At 20.1% G+C, this 11,174-nt stretch overlaps 1 long non-coding RNA gene across 2 annotated transcripts in view; it reads left to right on the top strand.

Annotated features, from left to right (window-relative positions):
- LOC113219197 overlaps window positions 1-10,955 on the top strand; it is a 48,626-nt gene extending 37,671 nt beyond the window's left edge. For both annotated transcript variants that reach the window (XR_003305959.1, XR_003305960.1), the window contains one exon: window positions 8,988-10,955. This is a non-coding gene — a long non-coding RNA (uncharacterized LOC113219197). The remainder of the gene's footprint in view (window positions 1-8,987) is intronic.
- The last annotated feature ends 219 nt before the right edge of the window (window positions 10,956-11,174 follow it).

Raw genomic sequence — 11,174 nt, 5'->3', positions numbered from 1 at the left:
ATGATTATCTATTCTCATTTTTGATCACTCTTGAAAACAACATGTTTAATCTTTTGATATCACATGTTACGGAAGATTTTCCTTGAATATTCAAAATCGTGAAAAAAGGAATTCTATTGTACAAATAAAATAACTATTTCCAATTGAAAAGTCAGATAAGAGATTGCATTTCTAATTAAAAATAAAAATGCGTGTGAAAATAGACGTTCCATTTTGATCAATTAAATATTACATTTCTTCCGCGAGAGTTTTTTCTAACAGTGAATAATATATTTGCCGAATATATTTGTATAAACATAATAAGAGAATATGGAATGAAAAAGAGGAACCGATATATTGATAGATAAAGTTATTTGGACGTGATTTATCAATATTGAACAATTGGCCATTTATGAGTCGCATATGTTTTTCCTATTCCTAGACATTTCTCATATTTGTATTCCTCTGAAGGAATCTATATTATTGTATATTTATAGTCTTATTCACATGGAATATATATATAATATAAATCTATTAAAAATGTAATTTAATTTTAGATAAAAAAATTGTAAAAGCAATTTTGATACGCTTTTATCTAATATAGCCGAAGCAATAGTTGTAAGCTATTAGTTGTCTGTAAAATGTAGACATAGAATTCAGGGTATTTTTAAGTATCATTATAATATTAAAGATTTTTTATTTCTTCTTTCTATAATCAATATATTATATTATATTATATTGAACAATTATATCATAATTTTATAACAATGATTTAATTTATAAATCAAAATTTATTTTAAAATAAAAACAAATAATTTATATTTAATATATTAGCAATATAATTAATTTATAAATATATAATAAATATTTAATGATATATAATATATTGAATAATATATTATACAGATCGAATGTAATACACATATAATTTAATAATAGAATAAAATAAATGTAAAATATAAAATAATTTATCTTGAATCGAAATACTGTTTGAAATACTTAATTAGAATAATTAAAGTAGAATGAATCAATCCGAACATTAAATGATTGCTCATATATATTTATGAGAATATTTAATACATAAAATTGAATACAAAAAATAAATATAAATATATATATAAATATACATAAAAATATATATATATATATAACAATAAAAATAAATATAAATATATATAAATATATATATATATATATAACAATAAAAATAAATATTTATAAAAAAAATATATAAAAAATTTTATATCTTATATAAAAAAATAAATACAGTAACTTGATTAGAGTTTTCTTATGGAACATGTGATTTATTCGAAATGAGAATTTTTCAACATCTATGTATGATATTAATAACATAACAGAAAATGAATGGTCCATTTTAGCTGTATCATCCTTAAGTTATTCTATAAAAAAAATAATTTGTTTAATGCTATTTTCATTTTTATTAGAATATTACAAATTATATTCATGTTTCAAATTGTTTCTAAGATTATCTATTATATCTTTTATTATTCTATGTTTTCTCCATTATTTTTTTATTTTCAATTTCAATTTGTTTATAATAATAATGAATATATAATAATGAATTGTTGTAGTTCATCACTTAATAATGTAGAGATATTTTCTTAAATGTTTTTTTATCTAAGCACAAAATAATTTATTTGGATTTAGATTATATATATATTGGCAATTACAACATCAAATTCTTTCAAATTTATAAACTCTTTCGATTTTTTTTTAAATTTATTTATATTTTTGTCTATTAATTAAAACAACTATTTCCACTGATATCTTTTATGTATGAAATATTATTTTTTATTAACTATGTGATCATATTTTTTTTGTGAAATATTTATTTTTTAGAGATCTTATTTAATTGGAATAATAAGATATTGATAATACATTGATAATCGATTGTAATAGATAATGATATTAATTTTTCGTTTATCTATTTTTCCAAATTATCTGAATTCATTTAATCAGAAGATAATTTCAAATCTAATTTATTTTTCGATATTTAAAAATTAATTTTGCAACGTTTCTTTCTTTGACATTGCAATTACAAATCGATATGACAAACTGTTTTTTAATGTTCTTAATGTTTATTCGTTTATCATTTTTCAAAATATGCTATATTATATATCCATATAATATAGCATATATTTATCTATATTCTCTATTATATCTATATTCTGTAAAAATAATCTTGTTTTTTTGTTATTGATTTAGATTATATTAATATAAAAAACTGATATTTTTTAAAAATATCTTTGTATTTTTATTTTATTACCAACATTTGTTAAAACTCAATGTATTATGGATCCATGTCTTATCAATGTAAATTATATTTCTATTTTGATTCCTGTAATACGTATTTTAAATATTTAGATCGTCAAGCTATTTGGCCTTTTAATCAAAATTTCTTTAACATTATTATTTTTTTTCTATCTATACAATATTACTAAATAATTTAAAGTATGTTTTAAAAATATTTCTATTTTTTCACGCATTATCATTAATTTAATAATAGCTATGAATGTGATTTTATTTATCGCATAAAATTCGTAAATAATATTTCTTATTATTAACTTGTAAAATCATAACAATGAAATTTGTTGTTTTCTTATTATTTCTTTCTTGGTTTTTATAAGTTTTTTCCTCTTGAATTGATAAACGTTTTATATAATGATCTTTTTTTTTTTCTAAATTAAATTTTTTTTCCGAATTCTAGTTATTGATGAGACTGATGTACCCCTGTATATTTAAATGCACAAAGATTCATTTCCTGTATCCATGAAGAAGCTGTTCCTTTTTTGATTTTACATTCCTCTTTTCAAATTATTTGTTACAATATTATTGTTACGTACAATATATTTCGAGTTTTCATCATGAATTGTTTCTATTTTTTTTCGATATTTCATAATGATAAACATTTTTTATTTTCTTAGGAAGACAGATTTTTTTATGATACTCTGCTACATATCAATTATGAATTTTTTCGTTCGTGCAGTCTTTCAAATACAAAATTTATTGCATCTTAGAAGAAGATTCTAGCCTATTTCTTATAGAATGTGTAGTTAAGTTGAATGAGTCTAAAGAAATTGTTTCATTTATCTGAGACTTCATTTTTAATCGATAAGATCGATTTAATTTGATCGAATGAGGTTCCATTCATCAAAATCAATATTCATAAAAGTGATACTTTCTCCACTAACGGAGTAAGCAAATATCAACGAGGAAATTATTGTTTTTTAACTCATAAAATCATGTTTTATAAGATTTGGATAGACGAACTTATTTTTGATACTTCAAATGTATGATTTCCTTAAGAGAATTATAAAAGAATAATTATCGAAATATAAAATTACCGATATTATTTATATTTCAGTTATACTTACATAATCCTTATAGAAATTGAAGTATATTGAAATATCGATATGATATATGATATAGGAATAAACCAATATATCAATTTATATTTTTTTTCAGTTTTCTTAATATTTTTTTATAATTGATATAATTTTCCTAATATTTTTAGACTTAAAGATTTAAAAGCGATATATATGATATTGTTGTAATAGCGAAATTAGAATAATATATTTGTAAATAAAAAAAAAATGTGATATTGCGACTGCTAGAATGTCATTAATCTCGTATTTTATTTATATAAAGAATACTGATTTTCTCTCACAACATCGATAAAACAATTTTTGTTTATAATTATTTTACAATTTACGATAGAAAGAAGAGGAATATTAACAAATGAATGATTCCAATTTTTTGAAATCGATGATGAATATAAAAATTTATTAATCTAATGAGCGTAAAGTAATAGCATATTAAAAAAAAATTTTTGATCCAAAACATTGAATTAGATCTGTGCATTGTACTGCACATATATTGTTGTGTATTAAAAAATACAAAAAATTATTGCAACAATAATTAAAGTTAAGAAAATATGTAAAAAAAGAATGTAATTATTAAAATTTTTTAAAAAGCAATGCAGAAGCAAATCAATTATAAATTACTAAACGTATTCAAAATTTGCATTTAATATTATATATTAAATATGTTAACATATCTCTAGAGTTAAATGAATGTTATTTATAAATTACAAAATAAAGATTATTATTTATATCTACAAATGTAAATAGGCGACATAATACATTTAATTTCGGTCAAAAAATTATAAGAAAATTTCTTATTGGAAATTTTAAAATATGAAATAAATTGAATATGAAAATAAAAATATCAAATAACAGAAAAATTTGTTGAAGTCATGAAATTTCGAAAAAAGAATTTATTTAACATTAATGTTTTCTTAGCAAATATATATATATATATTTCTTGATATACAATGTAATTTTAAATCAACAACAAATTGTACAATAATAATGTTTCCTTAGATAGTCAGATTTCTCGATATATATGATACATAGCATTGAATAAAGAGCAAATGAATTAAAAATTAATTGTGTATATACTTAGAAATAATAAACTTCTGGAAGAATAAAAAATATTATTTTATATTATATCAAGTACTTCAATTACAATTGAAGATGAAATTGAAATAGACGTTGTTGAAATTATTAAAAGAAAATAGTAAAAGATAATTATGATAACCATGCAATATATATCAATATATTGAAAACATTTGAAGAGCATCTGTGATTAGATTTCAAATTATATTCTAATATTTAAAATTTTAGAATGAATAATAAAGCCATATACCAGAATTGTGTTCATTAACTGAAATTGCTTTATAGTATCACAAATTCAAGTGAGTATTGAAAATAGAAAATTGTTTTCTGCTTTAAAATATGCATTATCAATATTAAAATATAATTTATGTAATAATATATATATAATAGAAATACAAGAATACAATAATAAAAATACAAATTTATAAATTGATAATTCTAAAATATATTTTCATTTTATAGTTTTACTATTTTGTATTTATTTATTTTAATTTTCGCTAATATATTGATTTCACTTTAGATATTATATCTCATCATACTGATTTTAAATAATGACTTATTATTATCAAAATTATACTGACATCACTTCTATAGTTATTCTCGTCTAGATATTAAGTTGCAAAATTCATTGTTTTTTAATTATGAATTTAGAATTATATTATATGAATTATATACAATATGTCCGATTTATTGTGATTCGTTAAATATCTTGAAAAATATAATACAAACAATTATTTGGTATAAAGAAATACATTATGTAGTGTTAATAATTTTTAAAAATTGATACTTAAAGATTATATGAAAATCAATTTTAATTTTTTTAAATGGAATTATGTAATTTTTATTGAATTAATTAGTGCAATTGATTATTTCATTATTGATTATTGATTAGAAAAAAATATTAAGTTATTTATGTCGAAAAATCTTCAGTTTAAAAAATATTGAAACAGATAACTTGAAATATATATAACATAAAATTTATTATATAAAAATAAAAAGAGCATGAATAGTATTTTTTGCTTTTTATATAATAAATTTTTGAATTTTAAATTAATATATTAAATTGCATCGATTAATATAATCATTTCATTTAAAAAATTAAAATTAATCTTCATATAATTTTTTTTTGTCCAGAGAAATTATCAACATTGTATAATATATTTTTTTATATTAACTTTTATCTGAAATATTTTTTATTTTTTTACTAAATATTTTTCGAGATATTTAAGGAAATCATTATAAACTGAGCATTGTATATGTTGTTTTTATTGATAAAATTCTTTTATAATTTTAGTAACTGGAAAATTTTGTAAAAAAGAAATGAAAACTTGTTAATAAAAAAATTGATTTTGGCAAGAGTTTAAATCTGATTTTTTTAGTGGCATTAATTAGGTGTAATATTCGAATTATATAATGCATTAAAATATTCCATCCAAATTGCAACAATTTTTGTCAACTTTCCAAAGAAACGTATTGTTGTCATAGCAGAGCTCATTGGCCTTTTTGTTCACCTTTTGTTTCTATCAATTATTTAAAAAAAATTTTTTTTAATTTTTAATTATAGTGGAATTGTTTTGTTTGGTGACAACAATTGATACAGAATGTTTTTTCTAATTCTATCAGATAGATAATATGATTTTCTTTGGAAATGTAATAAAAGATTAAAAAAAAGTAGAAAAACAAAAGAAGTAAAAAAATATATTTAAAATTATAATCTCTAATTAAAACTTAACATTACATTAATACCAATTTTTAAAAAATTAAAAAGTAAAATAAATTTTCTGAATAATTATCTATTTAATTCTTCTTAATAGTTTTTCCAATAAATTCAAATATAGAAAATTTTTCTCAATCATCTTGTGTTCAAAATAATTGAAAAATTAATATTTTTGATCGTTCTATTTATTAAATTTCCTAACTCTATGAATTACAACATTATTAGATTATTTTTTTACGAAAACATTGTTTAATTTTAATCTAGGATAGCTCAATTGGAATAAAATTATAGATAGATTATTAATTTTAATATAATATTATGATTTTACAATTTAAGTTTTTCACAGCATATAGCCAAATATTCTTCTTTTCTATAATCTGTTTTTAATGTTTTATACGTAGAATGTGTATATGTATACATAGGTAGATTTATAATTGTTTTAAAAAATCAAGAGCTAACGTTAATATTAGTATCGGCTCATTATATAAATTTTGTCTAAAATAGTTCAATTGGAATAAAGTCACATATATAATATTAATAATTTTAATATATTATAATTTTATAATTTAATTATTTCATTACAGCATATAGCCAAGTATATTTCTTCTCTATAATCAAATCTGCTTTTACTGCTTCATAAAATGGAGATTGTAGATTTATAATTGTTTTAAAATATCAAGAAGAACCGATTAGAATTAGTTTATTACATAAATCTTAACTAAGATAATTCAATTGGAATAAAGTTACGATCTGAGTAGAATTTATATTTTTTAATATAATCATTTCCTCGCTTTGCCAATACTTATTATTTATTATTTTTACATTTATTTTTACATTTAACATTCATTGTGTTATTTATCTATGTTTCATCGATATATATAATATTTCTATTTTATTCTTTGTTTTATTTATTTTATTTCTATCTTTGCTCTTTCTTTAAATATTTTTCTTTTTCAAATAACGATATTCAGTCTTTTAATCAATGTTTTTCTACTACTTTTTGTGGTTTTCTTATTTATAATCTATGCTTTTTATATAATATATTATATAAACTATGAATTTTTCATAGGAAATTTATTTTTTCTCTAATTTGGCCGTAACAATTTTGGATCAATAGGCATCATTTTTTTTTTCAAAATAAAGTTTTTTGTCAACTTTATAAGATCATGTTTCACCTGGAAAGAATAGTTACTCTTTTTCAGATTTTGAATGCTCTTTTTTTTATTTCAAATATTATTTTTTTCCTTATTGGTATAATCACAAAAATCATATCTTCAATATATGTTGAAGATTTTGTGTTTCTTTTTTAAAGATTTTTCTAACCATATTACTTTTTTTGTGAGGTTTCATAATATTAATATATTTATTATATACTTTTACAGTAAAAACTATCACTAAAAAATAAATTATTATACAAAAAATTAAAAATGTAAATATAAAAATAAATACACAAAAGACTATAAAAATTTTATAAATATTAAAATAAAAATAAATACTATTAAATACTATTATATAAATTAATAAACTAAACATTATGAATTAATAAATAAATTAATAAATTAAATTAACTACAAACATTATTAATGCATTAAATATTTTAAATATTAAAAATAAAATTAAAAGATAATTGAAAGAAAATTTGCTCTTAGTAGTTCTTAGTAGTTCTTAGTAGAAATCAAACAAGTTATTTTATTTTTTCCTCAGTCCATTCGATAAATTCGTAAAATATATTTAAGAAATTTTTTATTTTTGAAAAGAGTCGAATTATTTTTCGAAATTTTTTTATATAAATAGACATACTTATTTTTTCAATAAGCTGCTGATATTCATTACCAGATTTTTAAATTGATGTAAAATGAGACATATTTGATAGTTTTTTTCATTGAAATTTGTAAAATGTATCCAGAAATGATTGTGATACATTATATAAATTTGAATAATAGTAAAAATTATACTTAGAAACCAAAATTTATTAAAATTTTATTTCAACAATTTTATTATCAATTCATAGAGCAAAATAAAAATTTAACAATTTTATTAAAAATACCAATTTTATTTTTCTACATCTCATTTATCTGTATATATTAAATATAATATATATTGAATTTCACAAAGAGAAATATATTATTAAATTTTCATAAACATATCTATTAAATTTTAATAAACAATAAAAGTAATTTTATACTAGAAATAAATACAATACGATTTCTATGTTTTCTACAATTCTATAGAAATAATCTATTAAGAATGTTTGATTCTGATTCGATTCGATTATAATAAATTATAATAAAAATTATAATAAATTGTAATAAAAAAATCGATTTTGATTGGATCTTTTGAATCGATTCTATACTATTCGATTTTTTATTTAAGATTTAAAAATTGATTTTTGAAAAAAATTTTTTTTTTAAGTAAAGATAAGTTTTTATCGTATCAAAATTGCTGAATAAATAAGTATGCTATCCTCTCTATCATTAAAGATGGCTCAATCCTCTTAGGCTTGGTGAAAAGCTTGATTACGTAACATATCTCTGTTTAATTTAACAGCTATAGTAGGTATAATGTGACATTATGTATTTTCCTCTAAAAATTCGTCGCAGAGGAATTGAATCACTTTTAGTGAGAGAAAGATGCAATTGTGTTCATTCAATAATCGCATTCTCGAATAAATTCTGTGCTGAAATCTAATAATAAATTAAAATAAATAATAAACTTGGATAAATTTAAAAATAAAAAATGATCAATTTCATGGTAAAATTTAATTTTTTCAGGATATATGTCAATATAATAATGAATAATGCTGTTGTTTTCAGAGTTCTGTAAGGCAGAAATGCAGTTTAATGACTCAATACTGATGACGAAAACTTTCTTAATGTATTTTTTGATGATTTTGAACTTTCTTTTGATGTAGTATTGAAAATTATCATCTGGATGTTGACGCTGGATTTCATGAGACTGAATTCAGAACCATATTAATGAGAATGCTGTTTCCTATTTTGAATCCATGGATAAAGATCAAGAAGGAGTATAACAAAAATATTTGATAGATGAAGTTTCTTGAAAATTTCTTGAAAATTGATATAGAAAAATAGAAATAATTCTTATAACAACAAAAATGAAAATCTAATGGATTATTCAAGTGAAAATAATGATCAGCAAAATATTCGTACCATTGCTTATTTAAATTTAAGTGAAAGTAGTTACTTTCATATATAATTCATAAATGTGCAAAACAAGCAACTATATTAAGCAGTGATAATTCTGACATAGCAGAGGACGAATAAAATTAAAATGCAAAGAAAAATATTGTTAATATTAATAAATATTAATATTAATAATATAAATATTAAATTCACTAAAATATGCTTCAATTTTATGAAGATTAGAAAAAACGAAACATTTCTATGTTTTAGAACAAGTTATGTGATGATTTTTTCTATACAATAGTTAGAGAAAATAGTTAGAGAAAATATACAAAAATAAAAGAAAATGCAGAATATGAAAAAAAACTTCGATTGATTAAAAAAGAAATAAATATCACCAATCACGACATTTTAATTAAACGATCTCGAACAGAATTAACCAAAAACGTCAATATAGTCACTTATTTATTAATAATTTTTTTCGCATTAATAGATCATTTCGCACCATTATTTTAACTTTTTAACTAACCTTATTACTACAAACCTAACTACAAACTTAGGCTTTGCATCATTAAATTGAAATAGAATCATTGAAATCACAATGATAACATGTAATCAAAACGCTCTCAACAATAATTAAATATTCTTCAATTGTAATTGAAGATGAATTTGAGGTAAACGATGTTGCACAGGTAATAAAAAAGTTAGTATGTAATAAAAAACAATAGTTTTAATAAACATGTGATATTATATTATATATTATATATGAATATATTATATAAATATATTATATGAATATATTGAGAAAATTTGGAGAACATCTAAAACATTGAACAGATGGTACAGGATGATACTGCAACGATAATGTCATTTTTAAGAGAAGAATTTGGAAAATCCTTGGAATTGTATATTTATTAGAAAGACTGCGGCGGGACTAAAGTGTGAACGTGATCTTGAAACAATATTTTCCATCCATATCAATCTCAACGATAATCAGCATCATCCTGTTTGAGAAGAATTATTGCAAACATTTCTCTGTTTCCAGGAACAGTTTCCTGGAAATAGAGAAATGTTTTTTGCAGAACTCTGTAGAGTTGGAATAGCCTCTTAATTTGATTCTAGGATTTCCTTGGATTGCTCAATTAGAAGACTGGTCCATAATGTTATTGGTCGTTTGTGTACCGCATCGAAGATACGCGATTTCTCGAGATAAACATGAAAGAAGAAGGTACGAGCTTTTGAAAGAAATTTCGAACTTCAAAACTGTTTGAATTTCGAAATTTTTGTAATTTTAGAACTTCTTAAATATCAAAACTTTATATCTTAGAATCTTCCTTCCTATCCTAGAATCTTATAATCTAAAACAAACAAAACTTTAGAACGTTGTGATCAAATAATAAACGTAAACGTTCATTAGCATATAAACTTTGCCCTTGATCCGTTTAGAATAGAACTTCGTAATAAATTAATTTTTATGGTATTATTATTATATATCATAGTTCCAGAAATAGGTTAGAACTAACAGCATTTGTATGATATTATTATTATATATCATAGTTTCAGAAATAGGTTAGAACTAACAGCATTTACGATTAGATTGAAAAAAAAAACATTTTAGAATTTTGGAATAAACAAAAAAACGATATATCAAAATTATAATATACATTTTATTTTTTCTTAATTTTTAATTTCATATTTATCAAAATAATTATTTAAATAGCACATCTATTGCAAAATTATTATTGAAAAACAAAAAATTGGTTTTTAATATAATAAAAGGAAACTATCAATTGCCAAAAGACTTCAAAGAGAAGAAAATGACAAGAGAAGAAAAAATTTAAAGAAAAAAGATAATTA

Source organism: Apis mellifera, linkage group LG13, assembly GCF_003254395.2.
Source record: "Apis mellifera strain DH4 linkage group LG13, Amel_HAv3.1, whole genome shotgun sequence".
In the NCBI taxonomy this organism is placed as follows: domain Eukaryota; kingdom Metazoa; phylum Arthropoda; class Insecta; order Hymenoptera; family Apidae; genus Apis; species Apis mellifera.
The sequence above is the reverse complement of the archived record's forward strand: the minus strand, read 5'-3'. Positions and strand labels throughout refer to the sequence as shown.